Source organism: Pan troglodytes, chromosome 9 (assembly GCF_028858775.2).
Source record: "Pan troglodytes isolate AG18354 chromosome 9, NHGRI_mPanTro3-v2.0_pri, whole genome shotgun sequence".
NCBI lineage: Eukaryota > Metazoa > Chordata > Mammalia > Primates > Hominidae > Pan > Pan troglodytes.
This window is the reverse complement of record NC_072407.2, coordinates 32151188-32164798: the sequence shown is the minus strand read 5'-3', so window position 1 is coordinate 32164798 and position 13611 is coordinate 32151188. Positions and strand designations below refer to the sequence as shown.

The following is a 13611-nucleotide window of genomic DNA, read 5'->3' as shown; positions in this document are numbered from 1 at the left end:
ATTTTCCAATCATGCTTCTTCCAAGTCCCGGACCATCCAGCCAAGCCACTGGCTACAGCCCGTGAATCTGTATACAATTGCACATCTGGTCATTTCTCCTTCCACTCAAAGTGCACAACCAGGTGCACTGCTTGAAGTTCTGCCCACTGGGAAGATTTCCCTTCACCGCCGTCCTTCAGGGATGTCCTAGAAAAGGGCTGTAGTGCTGCAGCTGTCTACTTTCAGGTGGTGCCTCGGTATTGTGCAGAACTATCTGTGAACCAGGCTCTAGTCTTCTCTTCCGCTGTCAACTGATCATAGGTAACTCCCCAGGAGGCCATTGGTGCAGGCTTGGGGAGAGAAGGCTGGGTGGCAGGAGTGGGGACCGTGGGCATTTGCGCCACTTCCTCATGTAAATTACTTGTGCCTTCAGGACCTGCTTGAGCCCGATCACGTAGATACCACTTCCATTTGATGATGGAATGCTCCTGTGCATGACCCAATTAATACCTAGATGGGCCAGAAAGTACCCAGTTCATGACAGGCAGTTCAGGTCACATGGTGATGACATATAGTCAAATGTTCAGTTTCCACCAATGCCCAGTAACAGGCCAAGAGCTGTCTTTCAAAAGGGGAGTAGTTATCTGCAGAAGATGTCAGGGCCTTGCTCCAAAATCCTAGCGGCATCCTCTGTGACTCACCTATGGGGGGCCTGCCAAAGGCTCCAAAGAGCATCCCTATCTGCCACTGACACCTTAAGCACCACTGGATCTGCTGGGTCATATTGCCCAAGTGGCAGAGCAGCATGCACAGCAGCCTGGACCTGTTGCAGAACCTTCTGTTGTTCTGGTCCCCACTCAAAACCGGCAGCCTTTCAGGTCACTCAATAAATTGGCTGGAGTAACACACCCAAATGAGGAATGTGTTGCCTCCAAAATGCAAATAGGTCTACAAAGCATTGTGCCTCTTTGTTGGATGTAGGAGAGGCCAAATACAGCAACTTATCCTTCACCTTAGAAGGAATACCTCTCCCAGGATCAGTACTTTGTATCCTTCAATCCAGTCAAGTTGACACTCAGTATTAGCCATCACAGGGCCTGCAAGTAAGAATCATAAGACCTTTCGCAAATAAAAAAATAAAGAGTTTACGATTTCAGGAATAAGGGTTAAATACCATTTATCTTATATCTATCACAGATTAAACAACCATGTTTTCAGAAACAATTTAAAGTGTCTGTTTTTGCAGTCTTTTGCTGTCAAAGGTATTTTTCTGTGCCTTTATTTGTGTTTCAAGGCCATTATCTCCTGGGTGGGTGCAATGGATTTGTTGGTAAAGCTACCAAAGTATAAAATAATTGTCTATATTATCATTTATAAGTTTTTCAGTTAATATATATAATCTTATAACACAGAAATGAAACAAATTTGTCTACAGGCAAATCTGAAAGCTCATAAAAATAATAATTTTTGGAGTTTGTATCATTTAAAAAATTAACCTTGTACACATGTTTGGTTATCTCATTCCCTTTCCCTTCTCCCTGGGAATAAAGCCACTGGTAATTTTTAACACTTCAGAAGAAAAACAAAAGTGACTTAAAACATCTACAAAGTAATGACATAAATGTTTATGGGCAAATATATTTATCTATTTGAAAAGGCCATTTTTAAAGGCTTCTGAGATTCTGTTGTACTGAATATCTACCGTCAGGAACAATTATGGCATTTTGAACTAAATATACACTTCCTTAACACACTGAAATCTATTTATGTTGAAGTCTCAAAAACATGAAATGCATTTATAACATGAATAGAAAGATAAATTTCTAACCATTTTAGTTGTTTTAAAAATAGAAAATGTCTCAAATTGTATATGACTTAATAGGGATTTCAGGTCCTCAACTCCTACTTCTTCCTCAACTGGGTACCTTTCAGGATCATGTCTTCTGTAAAGACCAAGGGATGAATGATATTTTTTTATGAGGTGACTTCCAAATCTTATTTCCCATCCTAGGGTATATTTTAGGCTCTAAAGTATAAAGAATAATAACACATTAGACACACATGGGAACATACAAAACTTTCCAAGCAAAATATTAATCTTAAAGAAGAAATTTACATTTATTCAGTCTTCAACTTCAGTTGTATTAGTTTCTGCTAAGTCACGTTTACCACACAAAATGAAGATCGCGCTATTAATTACTATACTTACTCTCAAGTGGCATATAAGTGATCTTACAGATACAGCCTGCTTCCTGATGTAATCCTTATAAGATTCTTAGTAAAAAACCTTTAAAAAAATTGTAATACTAGCTACCATTTAATGCTTACTAAGAATGAAGCACTGTCTTAAGATCATTACCAAATACATAATCTCATTAATACAGTCCTATGGGAGTTATCCTCATTATACTCAAAGAAATTGAGGCACACAAAAAAGCCAGAATTTGAACTCACACAGTCTTTATCCAAGATCTAACCTCTTGTCCTCTTCCCTGCATTGCCCATTCTTCCTTGGCCTTCACACAAACCTACAGATCCTATATGCAATATGGTCTCCCTATCCTCTCCCTCTCATCTCTGTTAAGAGGGTCCATAAGCCATTAATTCAAACAGAGCACTCCAGAAACCTGGCAGAGGTGGGAAGGAAAAGACAGTGAATTCTAACAAAGTTAAAAGTAAAGAGAGAAAGGATGCATTATTGAGGCTGTAAAGTAATAAGGTCCATGTTCCTGGACAGATCAAGAATTGGCTCTAAAGGCAAACATTTAAATCATCTAGTTTAATCTCGTTCTCTCCTCCACCCCTTGTAAAAGAAGATGCTGAAACTTAGAAAAGTTAGTTGTTTTTTCTTCAATGCCTAACAAAACTAGTTAAAGAACCAATGCCATATTCCTATTGGAGAGCATTACATTCTAAAAATCATTATGAATGGGGATGTATTGGATCTAATACAATCCTAAACCAGAGAGAAACCTTAACAAAATAAAGGAATGAGATAGAAAGAAGCTGGGACCAGTTTCCCATAAAATGCTACCTTAATGCTGCAGACATCTAGAGAACACCTTACCTTTAACCTGCTTTCCTAATTCTCTTTTCCTTGTATTCTCAATCCTGATCCTGCCAAAATAAATCCCATTAGGAGAAACTTCTATCTTTTGTAGTTTCTTAATGGCTCTTCCTTCCACAAAGAACTGGATAAAACTTGCCCAGTTTTGTCTCACAAATTCACTTAAGTCATACGCTAAAATCATCTTATACTGAGAATGGCACAAATTCAAATGCATAAATTAGAGATACTCCTTTGTGAGAGAGAACTGAGAGAAACAGAGACCCTGTGTAAGAGGGATTTAAGTGCAGTAGCATTATTAACTACATACTATATAATCGGCATTATAATTGACATTTTGCAGGTGTCATTTCTTAAAATCAGCACAATCCTTGTATGAGAGAGTTCTTATTATTCTATTTTACAGGTAAAACTAATAAAGCTTAAAGAAGCCAACAGACTTGTCCAAAGTGACACAGTACCAAGTCACAGACCTCTGACATTACAACTTTATTTATTCAAGTACTTATCTAATAACAAAATTTATATATTTTTCATACACTTATTCTATAAGCTGTGATATGCCATTTTATTCTATTAAAATCAGTTCTAGAACTAGAAGGTAAACTAGAGCTTATCTATACCCTCATACAAAATTAATGAACAAAGCCCAAAGATATAAAGTGACTTGCCAAAGATTACAGAACACGTTAATGGCAAGGAAGAAACTACAAATTGTTAAGATTTACCAAGAACTTACTACCCTATAAGGTAGGTATTATACTATCCACATCGTACAAGTGAGAAAACAAAAAAAATGGGAAATCAAGTGGCTTGTCCAAGATCATAAAGCAAGTAACAAGAAAGAGAAAGAACATAGATTTGTCCTCAAGCAGTCTGGCTCCACAGCCTGTGTTGTTAACCACTATGCTAGAATCTCCCCTTCAATTACGAGTTGTACCTCCTAATTTCCTTCCAGCTCCTCTGAAATTAAGATAAACTTTGCACTTATGAGTTACACATGAAAGAATCAATAACAGAAAAATCAGGTAAGAACCCACTTTGAAAATTCAAACAGCTCCATTATTTCAATTGATATTTAGAAATTTACATTAAAATGTAAATGAGTCAATTTATAGAGATTAACAGAGGCTCAAATTTTAAACCAGAACTTTTCCCAGCACTACCAATTTCTGCGCTTAGCTCATCCTTCCAACTCTACCACATGGATATTTGTAAAATGAGCCTAACGATTAGATCCTCTGTCCAGAATCTGGACAATTTAGAACGCTAAATTGGGACCTTAATTGTTTCTGTTTCATGAGTCAGTGAGTATAATATTTTATCTGTTGGATTTTCTAAATGCCAATTCCATCATGTTCTAAGCACATTCTTTGCCCACTCAGTAGACTGGGTCACTCAAACAAAACTTAAGTATAACAGTAAAATGAAGTTTTCTAATTCTTTATTTTCTTACAAGCAACCAACAGACTAATATTTTCATGGGCTCATCTACCTATGTATCTCAAATTTTTCTTTTATCTATTCACTCTCTCTCCATTTATCCAATCCCAACTGTGTAAATCACACATTAGAATATAGTCAGCCCTCCATATTAATGAGTTCCCCATCCATGGATTCAACTAACCAAGGATCAAAAATATTCAGAAAGAAACATTCCAGAAAGTTCCAAAAACCAAAACTTGAATTTGCCAGCATGGAGAGTACTATGTTGAATCCCACTGGAATAAAGGGATGGAGAGGCATTATATTAGATATTATAAGTAATCTAGAGATGATTTAAAGGGAGGATGTGTGTAGTTATGTCAGAGGTATTCGAACCAGAGTGAAACCATCTTGAATAGGAGCTGGGTAAAATAAGGCTGAGACACAGGAGGTTAGACATTGTAAGTCACAGGAAGAAATAGGAGGTCAGCACAAGATATAGTCACAAAGACCATGCTGATAAAACAAGGTGCTGTAAAGAAGCTGGCCCAAACCCACCAAAACCAAGATGGCCATGAAAGTGACCTCTGGTCCCCCTCACTGCACATTATATGCTAATTATAATACATTTGCATGCTAAAAGACACTCCCACCAGCACCGTGACAGTTTGCAAATGCCATGGCAACGTCATGAAGTTACCCTATATGGTCTAAAAAGGGGAGGAACCCTCGGTTCTGAGAACTGCCCACCCCTTTCCCAGAAAACTCATGAATAATCTACCCTTGTTTAGGATATAATCAAGAAATAACAATAAAAATAGCCAAACCGCAGCCCTTAGGGCTGCTCTGCCTATAGAGTGGCCATTCTTTTATTCCTTTCTAATTCTTTCTTGCACTAGATCTAAGAACCCTCTCTTGAGTTCTGGATACGGACCCCTTTCCTGTAACAGTTATATACAAATATGACATCATTTTATATAAGGAACTTGAGTATCTTCGGATTTTGGTATCCAAGGGGATCCTGGAACCAATCCCTCATGGACACTAAGAGATGGCTGTATTTTACTTTTTCAAAATTATTTTCCAATGTACAAAAAAAAAGGCCCTCAAAGACTGTGAGTTAAAAAAAATAAATGTTTCCTAACATTTTTTCCCTTTTTCTCTGTCAAACTATATTTAAAAAACAAAATTTAGTGACCATCATATGGCTATCACTAAATACATAAACAAATTCCTTTCAACAAAATTGACTAAAAAGAAAAAATTTATATCCTAAAGCCTACTTCCTCCTCGCCATCCATTTGGAAATGAGAAATGAATTCAACATAAGGGACATTAGTACATAATTTAAGACAGCAGCTTAGGCCTAGTGCTTATGAGGTTAGCAGTGTGCTGCAGTTAATTAAAAAAAAAAAAGCACACATAGGCTTTGAGGACATATAAAACTAATTATATCATTTCCTAGCTCCATGATCTTGGGCAACTCATTTCACTCCTCCAAATCTCAGTTCACCTGTCTAAAATGTATATAAAGTAGCAGGTGTTGTCCAGGAGACAGAAGGGAAAGTCTAAAAGTCTTGGGAAATAAAAGTAGAAATACAAGATCCACTAACTAGTGTTATATAGTATAAATAAACCAGGCACTCACGCTGGGAATTGACCTTCTTTATTTCAGAAGCAAATAACTATATTTGATTATTGAAATCTGAAGGAAGAGGGTGGGACCAATAACAGTGGGTATAAAAATTAAAGAATTATTGAGGGGAACACTCAGGAAATTGACAGGTCTTGAAGAACAGCTATAAGCCTACTTAAGATTCTAAACTTTGTTGGGCTGAGACACTCAGAAATTTACAAGATACAGAAGGAGGGACAGTAATGCAATAAACTGTTATTGAATGAGGTACTGTGCTAAATGCTAGAAATATATAAAGTAGGTATGAACCCTCCATAGTTTTAAAGAGGAAACAGGCAAGTTAAGAGACAATTACAAAAAGCGTAATAACTCCATCCTGGAAGAAAGAGCAAACAGGGTAGTGAACAGTGCAATAAATGTCATCATGGAAGAAAGAATGGACAGAAGCAAGTGCAAAGTCAGAGACCTGAAAAGAAAATTATGTGCCTCATACGGTTATCAAGTAGGAAGTAAGGCATGTTGGCAGAAGGGGAGGTTGAAGAGGTAAAATGGGCCTGGTGGTAAAGGAACTTTGTGTATTTTGCCAGTAATTTGCAAACCATTACCCTAGAAAATGATGTGATGAGATCTAAAGTTAGATCCATATAACAGTAAATTAAAAGATATATTGAAAGTAAGTGGCCAATTAACAGGTTCTTGCAGTCAGCACGGTAAGAGATGAGAAGGTGGGCACATGATGTTTTAAAGAAGGGAGAGGGGTGAATAATAAGCAGTCAAGTATGCTAATAGTTTTAAATCCAAATACCAACCAAAACAAGTAAATTATATATAGTATAATATTTAGAATTATAACTTTGTTTTTAATTCAGGTCCATATACATCTTTTGAACATCAGATCCAAATATTTATCATGTGAAAACAATTCATCCCAATGAAAACCTTTCATCACAAAAAGCACGGAAAACTTTCCTTATTACCTTTTTTTCCTTTTCTTTTTTTCTTTTTTTTTTTTTTTGGTCACTGTTGCCTCTGAACAGATGGGAATTTCCTCCTCTTAATCTGACGGCAAAAACTTCAAATGGGAAGAACTTTCTGGCATGGGTTTACAAAGAGTGCTTAAATCTATTCCAACAACATGGTGTGGGAGTATTTCAGCACAGGCTGGAACAGTTTCAGGTTCATCATTACCTCCTGAGAATACCTTTGATAAATAAAGACTCATAGAAAAGTAAAGCTAAAGTCTCAACTCTTGAAAAGGCAGCAATGATTTTCTTGGTTTTAACATTCCAACCCTAATGAGCAGGATTTCTAAACTGATAACTAGAAGGCGAGAGCAACAAAGCTCTTTCCTTTAGAATGAAATTATATAAATTTTAGGGTTTTTTTTTTCTATCACACAGGCGATATGTGTATAAAGGAGAGGGATTTTTCATTTTTTAAAATCACCCCCATTTTAAAGTTAGTACAGATATTTTTAAAATACCTTTTCCAATTCAATATCCTCACCTTTTCTCCTTTTAATTTTCTTCTCAGTGTCTCCTCCCTCTTCATATTCAAAATAATAAATGTTAGTTTGTGTGTTTGTTTGAGGAAGAGGTGTTAGTGAAGCTTTATCAGTCCAATTCCTTTTTTCCCTCAATATCTCTCACAAAAATCCACCTCAATTTCATGGCCTAAGTAGACAGTAACAAGAAGAAAGAATATAGAAAATAGGCAACAGAAAAGAGAAAACAAAAGAACCAATGAAACACAAAAGCCAAATGAAAAAAGATCAATACTATACTAGTGTAGTATAACTAATAAATTGAAAGTTATCTTGGAAATCTTTTAGCCCCACTCTGTTGACAATAAGACACAAAAGAGCACTGTAGGAGATTGGAGGGCTGGGGTGCAGTGGATAAGAACTGATTAAACCTTTCAAACCTAATCTGAGCAGGAGTTTAGGACTGCCTGCCCAAGAGATGTACCCTGAGAAATGGCAGGCCTATAGTTCCTATATTTGAAATTCAAAGAAGCGACATTGGGCCCTGGGTTTGCTGAGAGTGTAAATTTATCAAATATTATTAAATTTATTTTTCTAAATTCCTCAGTTGTCTCAATGAGTGTTTCCAATTAATTGCAAAGCATCTCAGAGATGTTTTCTTGCCTCAGAATTTTCTTTATTGACTCTCAATTTGAGAAATGCAAATATATTTTAAATAAAATTTAAGTACTGTTTTGTTATAGTGCTTTTTTATATAGGCCTTTTTGTATCGAAAATAAATTTCTATGGGAAGCAGATAAATTCCAAAGTCATATACCAGTTCGGTTTTGGATAATCCATCAGAAACAGTGCAATGAGATAAAAGAGATGATCCTACTTACATGTTCTCCTTAATGGATCCTCAGCCACTCCTTGCCTATCCCTAAAGAATCATATATTTTAAATCTAATAATTACCTAATCCAAATTCATTATGTTATCTATGAAGGCACCATGGCCTAGAAGGAAAGGTAACCTGCAAAGTAACACAGAGTTGGGATAAGAACCCAGGTCTCTTGATTTCCAGTCTAAAAAATGCAAACTGCAAGAATGGCCCTGGTGTGGTACATCTGATACATGGCTAGTTTGGCTAGATTAGAGCACATTTGGTAGTTCAACACCCACCACTCACCCCTGCCACACACACACACACACACACACACACTTCAGCTACATCCGTAATCCAGTATTTTTGTCATTATATTATCATCTCTGTCTGTGCCAAGTACTGTCAGTTAAACACTTTATGAACAACCTCTAATTATCAGAAAAATCCTATTACATAGGTTCCTCAAAGTAGAAATGGCTAAAAAAAAAAAAAAAAAAAATCAGAAAATGAATTGAAGTCCAGAAGATGTGATGATAAAGTACCAAGCTCCTACTTGAAATAATTCAAGTGTTTAAGCTAACTATATGGCAGAATAGGAAAAATAAAGTGTATTATTGCCTTTCTCAAAAGCTGCCTTAGCCTAGCAGTGTCTTAGTGTGGCCGTCAAACTGCTACACAATGTGGTACCAATCCACATTTCTATTCTCATTTCCCATCCTTTTAACGCAGTATTATTATGCTATGAATGCAGTAAGTTATAAATTAATGAGTTTTTCCTCACTGAGATCAGAGTGTTTAAAAACACAGAATATATAAAGTCTAAGATGGTTAGCACAGTGATAGGAAGAAAACAAACTTAAGAATACTACTTGACAGGACTGACCACCACAAGCATAGACCATGACTACAAATACAATAGGTAAGGAAGAATTTTGAAAAAGTTGAAATAAAATCAGTTTATCTCAATCCCTTGGTGACTTACATGTGATAAACTACTGTGACAATCGGGGAAATTGGTAAATAGAAGCTCATTTAGCTTAGGTATAAAAAGCCAAAGACTTAGACAAGTTCTCTTGTAAAGTGCTAAAAGTAGGGCTAGAGAAGCAAAATTATAAAAATGGAAAATACAGTTGGAAATAAGCATGACCCAATATTACAGAATTAAATAATGCTGACAGAACATAGAATCAGTAAATAAGTTGAGTCCAGATTTTTGAGAGAAGGTAGAGGGAAGTGGCGAAGGAAGAAGATGTGAAGGCCAGGGAGTGAAGAAAGAAACAAGAAAAATAGCAGGGAATAGAGATTTACTCTTCAGAGAGTCTCTGTTCATGAAAAATGTTGTACCTTTGAAGCAATCAGCGTAACATGGAAATAAGGCTACCATAACCTACTGACTTTTAGGTATCATAAAATGCAAGAAAAATTGATTTCTTTCCTTTCCAATTTATACATGACCATTAATTCTCTGTTTAGAATCTTTAATGAAACTCTAAACATCCAGTTAATAAATTTCAAATATCACAATTTGCTAGCAAATGAAAAACTATATACCAAGATATGACTCAAGAAGTAAAAGTTGAAACAAAAGAATAAGAAATTGGTAATGTGGTTCTGGCCAATCTATGAGCAAAATATACATGAATAAAATGAGGTTGGATAAGAAGACTGAAGAGAAAACTGTGTGGACCCTCAGAAAGATTTAGACTCTAACTGGTAATACTCAATTTTAGGTAAAAAACCAAGTAACCCAGCATTTCCCAAAGTTAGATAGAGCATTGAACTCCTCAGGCACATTCATAATGTCCTTTGAAAACTAGGTAAGTAAAAAAGAGTTTGTCAGGGTGGAGGAAATATATGATCAAATAAGTTTGTACAATGGGTTAAACAAAGGTAAAAATGTTGTTTTTTTGCTAGAATTTTTATATGCTAGTAGGCACTGAAAATCTCCAAGAGAAGGATAGATTATGCTGTGTTTTTAAAACACATTTGACCACAGAATTTTTCAAAGATCATCCCATCAGTACTTAGGGATAATGAACAAAAACCCAATAGGTTACTGTTGTTCTTAAAATTTCCTAAGGAATGATTAAGATCATATACTGTATCCCATCAAAGACTGACCATCTACTGTACTCTATCAAATCTAAGATGATACTGATTATGAGATGCAGCATTAATTTTACATACTATAAAGAAAAGGTACTGCCAATTAAATTATAACATGTCATCAATTATAAAATGTGTCTCAATTTCAATCAATAACTTCAAAAGAAACATTTCAGAGGAATGACTGAAAGATATGTAATCCACTTATTGCCCTAAAGATTGTCTACTCTGTAACTAGATCAAATGCTTCTCCTGAATTTTCCTTTAGCATAACGCCTGAATCTGGCACTAGACAGCACACTAAAATGCTGTTGTAGATTGCATTAGGTGTTTATTATACAGATATTGTTGAGGCTTCAAGATTCACATTTGATTATAGGTAAATAATTCCCATCTCAGAGATGCTGGAAGGATTTAGAAAAATAATATATATAAAGTGCCTGAAACCTATCAGGTATTTAATATGTGACTTCCCTCTCTTCCTCTTTTATTCAGTAATCCTTTCTAGCATTTTATCATTTTGCCAGAACATACTTGCTCTCTTAAGCCAAAATACCTTCCTGGTCTTGATTTACTTTTGTTTATTCTTCTATAAACATGAAGAACACCTAATCAATCCCTCTTTGCAAAATTCTTTATATAAATGAAATATTTTCTTTCAAATACTTTATTTTAAACAAATATGAACCTAATGAAGGAAAAGACTTTTTAAAATGTCATTTTTAATGAATTTATTAAAGTCAAATTAATGCAATGTAAAGGAATGTACGCAAGCCACTTAATTTGTTTTTTATTAAGTAAAACGTAACGTCTAATTGGATAGTGGGCTATTATTGAACAAATCAATATGCTATTACTTATGAACTAGTTTGTGTGAGGCATAACACACTTTCTCATAGACTGATAAATTAGCAAGATAAAAAGAAAAGATATTGTATTGAATATTTTTAAGAGAAAAAAAGGCATCAAACAAGGAAGAAATTAATCACAATGACACAGGGTTCATTACAGGATTCTAAAAAATAAAAATCAACATGGTAACTACAGGTCTATTCAACAGATTTTTAAAAATCTATAAAGCAAAACAAAAATCTAAATACCAAAGAACAATTAAGCAAGTTGCCAAAAGACAAAATACTTTGGTGGGATGTCAATCAGTAACACTGAGCTGACAACTGTGCCTTAATTAATCTTGAAACTGTTTCCAATTAGTTAGTATAGAACACTAGAGGCTTCATGCTGCCTATGACTCAGTACACTGACTCATCTACCAAAACTTTTCTTACACAAGAAATATCCAAGCACTCGCCAGGATGCAAGATCAAAAGGAAAGAGGGTTCACCAACCTTCTTAGTTAAAACCTTGTGATAAATTTAGATGACCGGAAGGATATGGAACAACTTTCCAGAAAGTTTTAACAGTCAGAAATAGCTTGAAAAGTTTGATTTGTTAACAAAACAATGAAAATATATTATTTTAAAATCAGTCTTGCAAATATATCTATAAAATATGCTAGCTGTTTTTTAAACTATATAGAGGATATAAATAATATAACCAACATTAAAGTGTTCAATGAACTTCACCAAGCCATATTTAAATATCTCATATTTCCTAACTCACTAAAATAGCAGTGGAAACAAAATTCAGATGCGAAGAAAAGCCTAAAATCATCATACATCTACCCCATAGAAACTTTCTTACATTTTCAGATTTAGCTTATCATGGTATAATTCAATTACAAACTTTTCTAGAATAAATCTAAAGCTTTAAATGATTCTTCAAAAAAATTACAAAACACTAATATGAAAAAGAACACAATAACTTTTATTATACAGTTTATCTAACTCAGTTTATTAAATCACAGAGTAATAATGTAAGCAATTATATTAATAATTTTTTTTAATTTTAAATAGTTTTGAAATGCCATTGGGTTGGGAGAATGGGTAAAGGACCACAGAAATGAGGAGCAAAAGACCACTCGTTGCAGGGAAAACAAAGAAGACCCTTTATTCAGGAAATAGAATGCACAAGACGAGGTGTTCCACAGGCCAAAGCCAGTCCTAACATCCTGGAGAGTCTAGGAATCCAGTGAGAGAAATCAAAGTTAGTACCAAGTCAGTTCCCAAACAAATTACCAATAAGAGATCCATTATGTTATAGATGTCTACAAGTAATTTTTTCATGCCATATGAAAAATTTTTTAAAAATTAAATTTAAAAAATTCTGAGATGACTTACAAAGGTAAATTAGTACAGAAAGTATAACAGTAAAGAAATGGAAATATGAAAGAGATGAAGGTAGCAATAAAGATAGGAGGAATTTTAAAAGTATAATTAGCTAGCCATTTGGGGCCATGGATTTTTCATCCTAAAACCATGGTCTGATTTGTCTGGAACCTGGAGGAGGAGGCTCCAGCGCTGGTGAACACTGCTGTGACTTATTTGAAGCCTAGATTGGCCACATTTAGATATTAAGCCAAAGTTGAGCTAACTCCTCCAACTCCTACTGAGATCCTGACAGCTATTCAGAGCCTGAAACAAATAGTCAACAGTGCTTACACTGCTGGCTTCTAACAGCTGACAGTTAAGGAAGCTGTGCTGAATGGTTCAGTGGCCACTGAGGTGTAAATGTGGTTTTATATTGGAGCAATCATAAGTAAGCATTGCACTATTGCCTATAATGTATGACAACAAGTCTTTAACATCTGATTATATTTGACTTACTATTTCAGTGTTCTTGGATCATGTGTGATCAGGCTGCTATCTGAATAAAGTGTGTCAATAAAAAGTATAATCAGTGGTATGACTGTTACTCAAAAGAAAAGACATAAAATGTTTACATCCTTTAATATAAGCAGACCACAAAATTTACCAATGAGTTTCCTAAAAACCACTACAAGAGAGAAACATAAATGGTTGCATTATTCACTATATCCACCAAAAATTACACACACGCACATATATATATCTAAACCCTGGTCATTCAAAATAAGCCTTCCTGCTACTGCACTTTGAAAAAAAAATCCTATTAGTCCTCCTAAACTGATAA

At 35.0% G+C, this 13611-nt stretch overlaps 1 protein-coding gene and 1 pseudogene across 5 annotated transcripts in view; one reads left to right on the top strand and one right to left on the bottom strand.

The window, feature by feature from the left end:
* Positions 1-13611, bottom strand: part of METTL15 (methyltransferase like 15) — a 222282-nt gene that overhangs the window by 172434 nt on the left and 36237 nt on the right. The gene's annotated exons all lie outside the window — the stretch shown is intronic.
* LOC112204750 (ATP synthase subunit g, mitochondrial-like) lies at positions 12939-13250 on the top strand (annotated as a pseudogene).